Source organism: Notolabrus celidotus, unplaced genomic scaffold (genome assembly GCF_009762535.1).
Source record: "Notolabrus celidotus isolate fNotCel1 unplaced genomic scaffold, fNotCel1.pri scaffold_144_arrow_ctg1, whole genome shotgun sequence".
In the NCBI taxonomy this organism is placed as follows: Eukaryota; Metazoa; Chordata; class Actinopteri; order Labriformes; family Labridae; genus Notolabrus; species Notolabrus celidotus.
The window spans coordinates 106885-118815 of record NW_023260021.1 but is presented as its reverse complement, the minus strand read 5'-3'; the positions used below and the strand labels follow the sequence as shown (position 1 = coordinate 118815).

Below are 11931 nucleotides of genomic sequence, written 5' to 3'. Positions count from 1 at the left end.
ACTATGTCCGTCACGATAAGAGAGAGACAGACCTCCCTCTCTCCCAGTACTCTGTCTCTCACAGAGTAGCAGTGTATGTGGACTGTCCTGCTGGCACTCTGTCCTTCTACAGAGTCTCCTCTGACTCTCTGATCCACCTCCACACCTTCAGGACCACCTTCACTGAACCTCTGTATCCTGGGTTTGGGTTGTGGTGGTCTGGTTCCTCAGTGTGTCTGTGTTCTGTGTAGGACGGAGAGTCTCCTCCTCTCTACACAAACACAAACTGAGTATTTGACTGTTTCTGTCACATCAGCATGAACGTCTGTTATCAAAGAGCATGACTCCACGGAAAAGTGTCAGACTGAACTTTAGTTATTCACATCTCTATTGTGAAAAACATCAAGCCTCATTCATCCTTTTTTCTTCTTCAATGTAATCAAAGAAAGTTTGTGAGAACAGTCTGAATCAGATCCATTAAACTGTTCTTCACCTGCAGAGATTTTCCCCCCTGTGTTTAAACTGATGAAGCCATGTCCTCATGAGACTGCAGGGTGGTTTGCACACAAACATCCAAATCAGACAGAAGCTGAGAGGAGAGCAGCAGGGATCTGGTGATGTACTTTGACTAATGATTTTTGTTTGATGGAAATAAAAACCACTTATTTGGACGACACTGTTGTGTGGTGTGCTGACAGCATATAACCAGATGTTTACAGCTGTACTTACCTCTAACCAAACAGCATCAGTCCATCAGAGATTAGACAGTATACCTACAGTATACCTACAGGATGAGAGCCCACAGCTCAGCTCTGTACAGCACAGAGTGGAGATGTGGCAGCTCATCTCAGTCATAATCAGGTGCACAAAACTGAATTGGACCTCTAGATGGAGCAGATAGTGGGGCAAATGATGTGTGATTCTTTTGGTTCACGTACTGCCACCTAGAGGCTGATTTGAAGAACTACCTGTGACTAGGAAGTTTAAGAGTGAACTCACCTTACTGTGTTGTTAAGAGGCTGTCTGTGTCCACTACTTTATTAGATAAGTGCAAGTCCATAGACATTACATCAGAGAAAGGAAAGGTCAATCTTATTGTTTAACCCCGCCCCTATCACCCAGGTTAACAGGAAGTACTCAATACTTGAAGTTTTGTAATCTAATAATAGAATAAATGAAGAGACTCTCTCTGCATCCTGACCTGAGATTCATCAGGTAGACTTTAGTGTTTTAATAACCTTCACAGAGTTTCCAACGCTGTCCTGGAAAACCTGGAAAACAGTGACCAGTCCTAGTCCTGGAAAATGATTCCAACATGGCTGCGTGCGACCTGACCCTATTAACAAACACATCCCCGATTCATTGAAGTTGAGGCGCACGCTGTGCTGGAAAAGACAGCAACACTGCGCAACTTTTTTCACATCTTTTCTCCCCCTCACTTGGCCATAATCATGCAGTCACAGAAAACGGGGGTATATTGTTTCTGTTTTATGGTACATGAACCTTGTAGAGTGCTCCTTTTAATTCAAAGAGTCTTATATTTAGTTATAGTGTGACCAGTGGAGTCGGGCAGAGAGCTTGGGGGTCTGTGCCTCACAACTTTCTCTGCAGGCTGAGAGCTCAGTTTACGTACTCTAGCTCAGTTGTTCTCAAAGTGTGGTCCTGGGACCCCTGGGGGGTCCGTCTGTACCATAGCGTGGGGTCCGTGAAATAATTTGAATACATCTCTAATAAATTATAAAATTGTGCTGTGTCATTACAAAACAGCATATCCACCATTGTTCTGATACCATTTGGTGGCTGAAGGGATATGTGAGTCTTGCTACTGTTAATTTTCTTGAAAGCGTTTCAGATCAATTACCTTGAAAAGTCTAAATGCTGTCATGTTGAGTCCACAGGAATGAAATGACCCTCTGTTTTAAAGAATACAAGTGGGATTTACTTGAGTCAAATTGAAGTGTTATCTGTTTATCACTATGGTACAGGTCTGAAGGATTTTACATTGATACGTTTTACAATACAAATAGTTCCAAGGGGAACTAAGAGTGCAAACTGGTAGTAAGCATGTTCTTTAGTGATGGGAAGTTCGGCTCTTTTCAGAGAGCCGGCTCTTTTAACTCGGCTCCCAAAGAAGAGCCGGCTCTTTTAACTCGGCTCCCAAGAAGAGCCGGCTCTTTGGACTCGGCTCCCAAAGAAGAGCCGGCTCTTTCGACTCGGCTCCCAAAGAAGAGCCGGCTCTTTTAACTCGGCTCCCAAAGAAGAGCCGGCTCTTGGACTCGGCTCCTAAAGAAGAGCGGCTCTTTCGACTCCGAACGGCTCTTAATTTAGGATCTTTTGTAGCCAAATGTTTTACCTTAACTTACAAAAACTAATGGTTTGTGTTGAAAACCCTTTAACAGTGTTTTTATGAGAAGACTTACAACTGACCAATTTTGTGCATTTATTCTGTTAAAACCATTCTAACCCTGAACCTAGGATTAGGGTTGAGATTAGGGTTAGGATTAGGATTAGGGTTAGGATTAGGGTTAGGGTTAGGGTTAGGGTTGTGATTAGGGTTAGGGTTAGGGTTAGGGTTGTGATTAGGGTTAGGGTTAGGATTAGGGTTATGATTAGGGTTAGGATTAGGATTAGGGTTGTGATTAGGGTTAGGGTTAGGGTTGTGATTAGGGTTAGGGTTAGGGTTAGGGTTGTGATTAGGGTTAGGGTTAGGGTTAGGATTAGGGTTATGATTAGGGTTAGGGTTAGGGTTAGGGTTAGGGTTAGGGTTGTGATTAGGGTTAGGGTTAGGATTAGGGTTAGGGTTGTGATTAGGGTTAGGATTAGGGTTAGGGTTAGGGTTGTGATTAGGGTTAGGGTTAGGGTTGTGATTAGGGTTAGGGTTAGGGTTGAGATTAGGGTTAGGGTTAGGGTTAGGGTTGTGATTAGGGTTAGGGTTAGGGTTAGGGTTGTGATTAGGGTTAGGGTTAGGATTAGGGTTAGGGTTAGGGTTGTGATTAGGGTTAGGGTTAGGGTTGTGATTAGGGTTAGGGTTAGGGTTGTGATTAGGGTTAGGGTTAGGGTTAGGGTTGTGATTAGGGTTAGGGTTAGGGTTAGGATTAGGGTTATGATTATGATTAGGATTAGGGTTGTGATTAGGGTTAGGGTTAGGGTTGTGATTAGGGTTAGGGTTAGGGTTAGGGTTGTGATTAGGGTTAGGGTTAGGGTTAGGATTAGGGTTATGATTAGGTTTAGGGTTGTGATTAGGGTTAGGGTTAGGGTTAGGGTTGTGATTAGGGTTAGGGTTAGGATTAGGGTTAGGGTTGTGATTAGGGTTAGGATTAGGGTTAGGGTTAGGGTTGTGATTAGGGTTAGGGTTAGGGTTGTGATTAGGGTAGGGTTAGGGTTGAGATTAGGGTTAGGGTTAGGGTTGTGATTAGGGTTAGGGTTAGGGTTGAGATTAGGGTTAGGGTTATGATTAGGGTTAGGGTTAGGATTAGGGTTAGGGTTAGGGTTGTGATTAGGGTTAGGGTTAGGGTTAGGGTTAGGGTTGTGATTAGGGTTAGGGTTAGGGTTAGGTTAGGGTTGTGATTAGGGTTAGGGTTAGGTTAGGGTTAGGGTTGTGATTAGGGTTAGGGTTAGGGTTAGGTTAGGATTAGGGTTAGGGTCAGGGTTAGGGTTAGGGTTAGGGTTAGGATTAGGGTTAGGGTTAGGGTTGTGATTAGGGTTGGATTAGGGTTAGGGTTGTGATTAGGGTTAGGGTTAGGGTTAGGGTTGTGATTAGGGTTAGGGTTAGGGTTAGGGTTAGGATTAGGGTTAGGGTAAGGGTTAGGGTTAGGGTTAGGGTTAGGTGTTAGGGTTGTGATTAGGGTTAGGGTTAGGATTAGGATTAGGGTTATGATTAGGGTTAGGGTTGTGATTAGGGTTAGGGTTAGGTTAGGGTTGTGATTAGGGTTAGGGTTAGGATTAGGGTTAGGGTTGTGATTAGGGTTAGGGTTAGGATTAGGTTAGGGTTAGGGTTGTGATTAGGGTTAGGGTTAGGGTTAGGGTTAGGGTTAGGGGGTTAGGGTTAGGGTTAGGGTTAGGGTTGAGATTAGGGTTAGGGTTATGATTAGGGTTAGGGTTAGGATTAGGGTTAGGGTTAGGGTTAGGGCTGTGATTAGGGTTAGGGTTAGGGTTGTGATTAGGGTTAGGGTTAGGGTTAGGGTTAGGGTTGTGATTAGGGTTAGGGTTAGGGTTAGGATTAGGGTTAGGGTTGTGATTAGGCTTAGGGTTAGGGTTAGGGTTGTGATTAGGGTTAGGGTTAGGGTTAGGGTTAGGATTAGGGTTAGGGTAAGGGTTAGGTTAGGGTTAGGGTTAGGGTTAGGGTTAGGGTTGTGATTAGGGTTAGGGTTAGGGTTGGGTTGTGATTAGGGTTAGGGTTAGGGTTAGGATTAGGGTTAGGGTTAGGGTTAGGGTTAGGGTTAGGATTAGGGTTAGGGTTAGGGTTAGGGTTAGGGTTAGGGTTAGGGTTAGGGTTAGGGTTAGGATTAGGGTTAGGGAAGGTTAGGGTTAGGGTTAGGGTTAGGATTAGGGTTAGGGTTGTGATTAGGGTTAGGGTTAGGGTTAGGGTTGTGATTAGGGTTAGGGTTAGGGTTAGGATTAGGGTTAGGGTTAGGGTTAGGGTTAGGGTTAGGTTGATTAGGGTTAGGGTTGTGATTAGGGTTAGGGTTAGGGTTAGGATTAGGGTTAGGGTTAGGGTTAGGGTTAGGGTTGTGATTAGGGTTGGGTTAGGGTTAGGGTTAGGGTTAGGGGGTTAGGGTTAGGTTAGGGTTAGGTTGAGATTAGGGTTAGGGTTATGATAGGGTTAGGGTTAGGATTAGGGTAGGGTTAGGGTTAGGGCTGTGATTAGGGTTAGGGTTAGGGTTGTGATTAGGGTTAGGGTTAGGGTTAGGGTTAGGGTTGTGATTAGGGTTAGGGTTAGGGTTAGGATTAGGGTTAGGGTTGTGATTAGGGTTAGGGTTAGGGTTAGGGTTGTGATTAGGGTTAGGGTTAGGGTTAGGGTTAGGATTAGGGTTAGGGTAAGGGTTAGGGTTAGGGTTAGGGTTAGGATAGGGTTAGGGTTGTGATTAGGGTTAGGGTTAGGGTTAGGGTTGTGATTAGGGTTAGGGTTAGGGTTAGGATTAGGGTTAGGGTTAGGGTTAGGGTTAGGGTTAGGGTTAGGGTTGTGATTAGGGTTAGGGTTAGGGTTAGGATTAGGGTTAGGGTTGTGATTAGGGTTAGGGTTAGGGTTAGGGTTGTGATTAGGGTTAGGGTTAGGGTAAGGTTAGGGTTAGGGTTAGGGTTAGGATTAGGGTTAGGGTTGTGATTAGGGTTAGGGTTAGGGTTGTGATAGGGTTGTGATTAGGGTTAGGGTTAGGGTTCGGGTTAGGGTTAGGGTTAGGTTAGGGTTAGGGTTGTGATTAGGGTTAGGGTTAGGGTTAGGATTAGGGTTAGGGTTGTGATTAGGGTTGGGTTAGGTAGGGTTGTGATTAGGGTTAGGGTTAGGGTTAGGGTTAGGGTTAGGATTAGGGTTAGGGTAAGGGTTAGGGTTAGGGTTAGGATTAGGGTTAGGGTTGTGATTGGGTTAGGGTTAGGGTTAGGGTTGTGATTAGGGTTAGGGTTAGGGTTAGGATTAGGGTTAGGGTTAGGGTTAGGTTGTGATTAGGTTAGGGTTAGGGTTAGGGTTAGGATTAGGGTTAGGGTTAGGGTTAGGGTTAGGGTTAGGGTTAGGGTTGTGATTAGGGTTAGGGTTAGGGTTGTGATTAGGGTTAGGGAAAGGATTAGGGTTAGAACCAGAACTAAACTTAAGCAAACAGAACCAGAACCAAACTCATGCAAACCCAACCATAACCGAACCAGACCGAACCAAAACCGAACCAGAACCATACCAGAACTGAACCAGAACTGAACCAAACCGAACCAGAACCAACCGACCACCATACCCACCGCACCAGAACCGAACCAGAACCGTACCAGAACTGAACCAGAACCGAACCGTACCAGAACTGAACCAGAACTGAACCAGAACCGTACCAACCGTACCAGAACTGAACCAGAACCGAACCAGAACCGAACCAGAACCGAACCAGAACTGCACCAGAACCGTACCAAACCAGAACCGAACCAGAACCGGACCAGAACCGGACCAGAACTGTACCAGAACCGAACCAGAACCGAACCAGAACCGAACCAGAACTGTACCAGAACTGAACCAGAACCGTACCAAACCAGAACCGAACCATAACCGAACCATAACCGAACCATAACCGAACCAGAACCGAACCAGAACAAAACCGAACCAAAACGTACCAGAACCGAACCAAACCAGAACCGAACTCAAGCAAACAGAACCAGAACCAAACTGGAGCAAACATTATTAATGTCCTCAGCTTGGATGGTCTGATCCGGCTTCTCCTCTCAGTGAGTATTTGCCGCGGTCTTTAAGAAGAAGGAACAGATGAAGCCACGATACACAGCCTCCCCTCCATCACCTGGATCCTATCCTCTAATGTGATTGGCCGCATGGCCGCCATGCTGACCAATCAAAACAAAGTTCTGCTGTGAGCAGAGCTGGGGCTGAGCACTGAGAGAGCTAAGCAGGAAAGGAACTAACTGGGAGCGGCTCTCTCTCTGGATGTGAGCCGGCTCTTCTGATCCACTATAAAGCATCGACTCTCAGAGCCGCAGCTTTGATCATGACACATCACTAATGTGTTTAATCTGTGTTACAATTATGAGGGGGTCCTTGGACTATGTTCTCACCTGTAAGGGGTCCCTGGCTCCAAAAAGTTTGAGAACCCCTGCTCTAGCTAGTAGGAGTGCAAACTCCTGATAGTGAAAACAAACGGAACAAAAGAGCGACACAGCTGCACAGAAACTCCACGTTGTAGACATCGCTGATCATAATAGACATCGCCATGCAGGAAGACAGTTTACATTATTTTAAATCTCTGAGAGATCTTCAAATACAGAGTGTGTCTTTACACTGGTGCGGTTTTTTCAGAGTTTACAGTAACTCAATAAAAAAACCTGACATTTGCTTTGTTTTATATCGACCACTTAGCAGGATGAATATCAGGATGAAGCAGGTATATTTTGAGTTTGAGTTGAGTTGAGAAACATGTGTGGCCATTTTTGTCATTCAGTTCTATTTAGGTCATTAATGCACTGATCCTCTGATCATTATTATTATTTAATTATTTCAGTAAGGCAGCTTCCTGATTCCTTTGCTGGCTCTTTTGTTTTTTTCTTAGCTCATTTTATATTTTTTGAGAAAAGAGAAAGCTGAGATGTTGCCCATCATGTTACTTGGTTGCACTAATAAAGTGAAGTGCTGTACATCTGTGGTTGCATTATTCTATTATCAATTTGCAGCATTGATAGCCATAGACTACATGTCTTTCAATGTAGACTTCCACTGAGAGGAACATATTAGACTATTTAGGAACTAAATTAGGAACTAAATTTAGACTGTCATACCAGCTTGATCATCACTGAAAATGATCTCGGAAAAGAGTGGGAACCTGCTTCACCTCTGATATTGTGATAGCGATACTGTCAGCACTCTCACGTCATAACACTCACGCGCAGCTCTGAACTCTCCTTAGAAACATTAAAGAGGAAGCTACGTTAAGCATGTCACAACCTGCCTTATCAAGAGAGAACAGGTTCTCTGAGCAGCTCCTTCAGCAGCAGGACTGAGACACCCACCCTGCAAGAAGGAGCGCCACCACAGGTCAATCATCCCGTCTGCAGTCAGGACTGTTGAACAGCAGCACTGAATCCTAACTCATTCAGAAGTAGCTGTGCAGATACCTAAACATCTCTTATCAATGTGTGTTTTTAGCAACATGGTGCAGTTTTTCCCTGTGCAATAACTAGCAAGTAAAAGTGTATATCTATTATATTTCATTTTATATTGTTCTCATTGTTTCACCTTTAATTGTTCTATTTTAACTTGTTAGTAAATTGTCGTGCCTCCTGTCTCTTGTGAAAACTGCTGGAACAAAACAAATGTCCCCAATGAGGGATCAATAAAGTCTATCTTATCTAATCTTAAACCACTTGAATGAGGGATGGATACAAACTTAACCAGTGCAGAATTATGTTCAACTCATAAATAAATCCAAACTTGTTTTTAAAAAGGGTTGGTGCTCTTAGAAACATTCCAGCAACAGATGACAACACCTACCTGTCTATTGTGTTTTACCTGAAATGATCTCTGCAGCATCTTTGGGTGAACCATCTACAGGGAGAGGAGGGGTGGGTGCTTTTATGAGGTTGGATATAAAGCTCAAATTAAAGGACTTTGCTTGACTTGAGAGTTATTAGAGATTAGAGGATCAGAATAAAATATGTTTAAATTAAAATAATGACATTTTTAAAAAGTCAATATAAACAAACGGGAGTTGCATGGACTCACCTGCTTGATGGGCATGCTGCAAGTTTCCTCATTGAAGTTGAGGAACTTATTTGATGGTATCAACATGAAATAAGGAGATCACTGGGAGAAATTACAAACCAGGAGTCCAGTGGGAGACTGCAGCCCTGATCAGGAGTGTTGGCAGGTCAGTTTGAACTCTTTTCATCCTGGTAGGAAGTTAGTTAGAGTCAACAGGAACTACAGGAAGCAATGAGTGAAAATTCAAAAATTAAAAGCATTCACAGAAATGCTTTTTAATTTTCAGAATGAATACACATTTTTTGGCATGGCGTTCTTTGGCAGGGAGACACAGTCAGTCTACAGTCTCACCTGGCTGACCAGGTGGAGCAGAGAAAGGTTTCTGAGTTCGGCTCCATGACCAAGTCGAAAGCATCATGGAGACTCTGGCCGAATATTCAGCTGCCATGGACACAGATATTAATGAGGATGCACTAACCAACCTGTTATCAGTCCCTGACCACGTCTAGAAGGGTTGCTTCCACTCTGGCAGGTGTCTTACTGGAAGTTGTCCTGCTCTCATGAAGGGGGTGGTGTTTGAGTGTCTGGTCTCTGGGGGAGGGAGGGCATTGTTGGTAGTTCTCCTTCTCTAGTAGTTGGTAGTTCTCCTGGTGTTTCCTTGTGCCATGTGGGTCGACTGGTCCCAAGTCCAAACCCACCTCTTCCTTACTGCACCTGTCCTACAATGTCTCCATGTCTGAGAGCAGATTTTGCTTGCTCTATGGTTTATACCAACAAACATAATCTATTGTAATGATTGATTGGACCTATAATAGGTGGCATGGTGGAGACGGGTTCTATTCCTGATTGTTGAGAAGAAGTGGACAAGGACAAACTTCCTTTAACAGGCAGAAACCTCCAGCAGGACCAGACTCAGTCCTGTTGTAATGAATGAGCATGTTGTGTTTGTGTGCAGGTGGGCGCTCTGCAATGGATCATTGTGAGGACAGAGAGGAGGGAGCTCCTCCCTCTAAAACCACTCTGTGTGGGAAACATGAAGCTCAGAGGTAAGATGAGGATCTCTACCTGTCCATGACTCTTCTCCATGTCAGAGATCAGCACTGAATCACTGCAGTCATTATTCATACTCACAGCTACGTGTGTGTTTGTGTGTGTGTGTGTGTGGTGTGTGTGTGTGTGTGTGTGTGTGTGTGGGTGTGTGTGTGTGTGTGTGTGTGTGTGTTGCAGCCCAGAGCAGCACCATGGAACAGGCTCTGCTAGACCTGAACCCAACTGTGTGTCCGTATTGAGTGACTGGTCTAAAGATCTACTAACTAAGTTCAAAGATGGACGTCAGTCTGATCATCTAAGGTAATAATTGATCTCAGAGTTTTTATCAGAAACAAACATTAGGAAAGTTTTTAGTAAATTTCAGCAGCACTCAAACCTGGAAGATTTTCAGAGTTCATGTTTGTTCATCAGTGTTTGTGATTCTGTTAGGGTCAAACATGGAAGACCAGACTCTCCTGGACCTGGACCCAGCTGTGTGTCCTTAAAGAGTGACCGATCTAAGGGTCGACTAATTCATTTCAAAGATGGAGAGATTTGTGATGATGAAAGGTAAGACTGTCCTGTGTTTGGAGGAGGATCCATAAGACAGACTCTATCAGATGTAACACTGTGTGTCATTACATAAAGTACATGTATTATATTTGTTCCACAGAGTTCAGAGATCAAGGCTCCCATTGGTCAGTCTGCCCAGCAGCATCAAACACAGCTGGACTCCATATTGATGGTGAGTAAATGTACAAACAGCTCCTCCTGAGAATCAGAGCACACACTCATTCTGTTTGGATGTTTCTGTTTCCTGATCACACTGCAAACATCATCTCTGCCTGAATTCTCTTCACACTCAGTGTTTGACTGATTGAATGAAGCCTTACATTTCTGAGCTGCACACAGTCAGAGGTCAGAGGTCATGCTGCTCTCACACAGACTCAGACTTTGGCAGCAGAGTTCCCAAAGTGAGTCCAGTTTGAGGTCTAAACAACAGAAACACTTTGCTTCATGTTAATGACAGCTGCTGCTTTCAGCTTCATTCTAATAAACACATCAGGTCTAAAGTCACTGCAGACTTCTTCTGGATGAAAGCACACCAGGAGATTTCTCCAACAGGAAGTTCATTTCAGAGAAACTTGACTTGTAGAAGACAGGACCATCCACAGACTAAGTCCTGAAGCAGCATCGTGATCCAGTCTCCATGCTGAACTCTGCAGACCAGCAGGCTCTCTGTCTGTCACAGATGATCTGATGTTCTGTTTTGTTCTCCTCCAGCTGCTCCAGGAGAACATCATCAGTTTTGTAAAGACCGAGCTGAAGAAGATCCAGAGAGCTCTGAGTCCAGATTACCCAGAATGCTCAGAGAGTCAGAGGGAGGATGAGGATGAAGAGCAGAGGAGGAGCAGAGAGGTTCTTTCTGGAGATCACTCTGCACTTCCTGAGGAGAATGAAGCAGGAGGAGCTGGCTGACTGTCTGCAGAGCAGTAAGAGGATTTGAACACATTGAACATGATGGAGAGAGGAAATGGAGACAACATGGGAGAGGTTTACATTTCAAACTCTGCTGTTAATATGATGCACACATTTGGATCACATCTATGAGCTGTGAGAAACTGTTCACAGCTGATGAAGAGATTTCAGAGAGGAGGAAAATCAAATCCATCCTGATGTCTGAAAGTGTAAATTCATCAGACTGATTGTAGCTTCAGATCATCATCACATTTCTCTTTGGTTCTTTCAGGAACTGTTCCTGCTGCAGAGTGCAGACGTAAACTGAAGTCTGACCTGAAGGAGAAGTTCCAGTGTGTGTTTGAGGGGATCGCTAAAGCAGGAAAACCCAACCCTCCTGAACAGATCTACACAGAGCTCTACATCACAGAGGAGGGACTGGAGGGGTCAATGATGAACTGAGGTCAGACAGATTGAAGCAGCATCCAGGACCCCACACAGACCGAGACCACCATCAGACAAGAAGACCTCTTTAAAGGCTCACCTGGAAGAGATCAACCAATCAGAGCAGTGCTGACAAAGGGAGTGGCTGGCATCGGGAAAACAGTCTTAACACAAGAAGTTCACTCTGGACTGGGCTGAAGACAAAGACCACCAGGACATCCAGTTCACATTCCCTTCACTTTCAGAGAGCTGAATGTGCTGAGAGAGAGAAAGTTCAGCTTGGTGGAACTTGTTCATCACTTCTTTACTCAGACCAGAGAAGCAGGACTCTGCAGGTTTGAAGAGTTCCAGGTTGTGTTCATCTTTGACGGTCTGGATGAGTGTCGACTTCCTCTGGACTTCCACAACAATCAGATCTGACTGATGTTACAGAGTCCACCTCAGTGGATGTGCTGCTGACAAACCTCATCAGAGGGAACCTGCTCCCCTCTGCTCGCCTCTGGATCACCACAAGACCTGCAGCAGCCAATCAGATCCCTCCTGAGTGTGTTGACATGGTGACAGAGGTCAGAGGGTTCACTGACCCTCAGAAGAAAGAGTACTTCAGGAAGAGGTTCAGAGAC

At 44.6% G+C, this 11931-nt stretch overlaps 1 protein-coding gene across 1 annotated transcript in view; it reads left to right on the top strand.

The window, feature by feature from the left end:
• Positions 1–11931, top strand: part of LOC117808714 (tripartite motif-containing protein 16-like) — a 36464-nt gene that overhangs the window by 17237 nt on the left and 7296 nt on the right. The gene's annotated exons all lie outside the window — the stretch shown is intronic.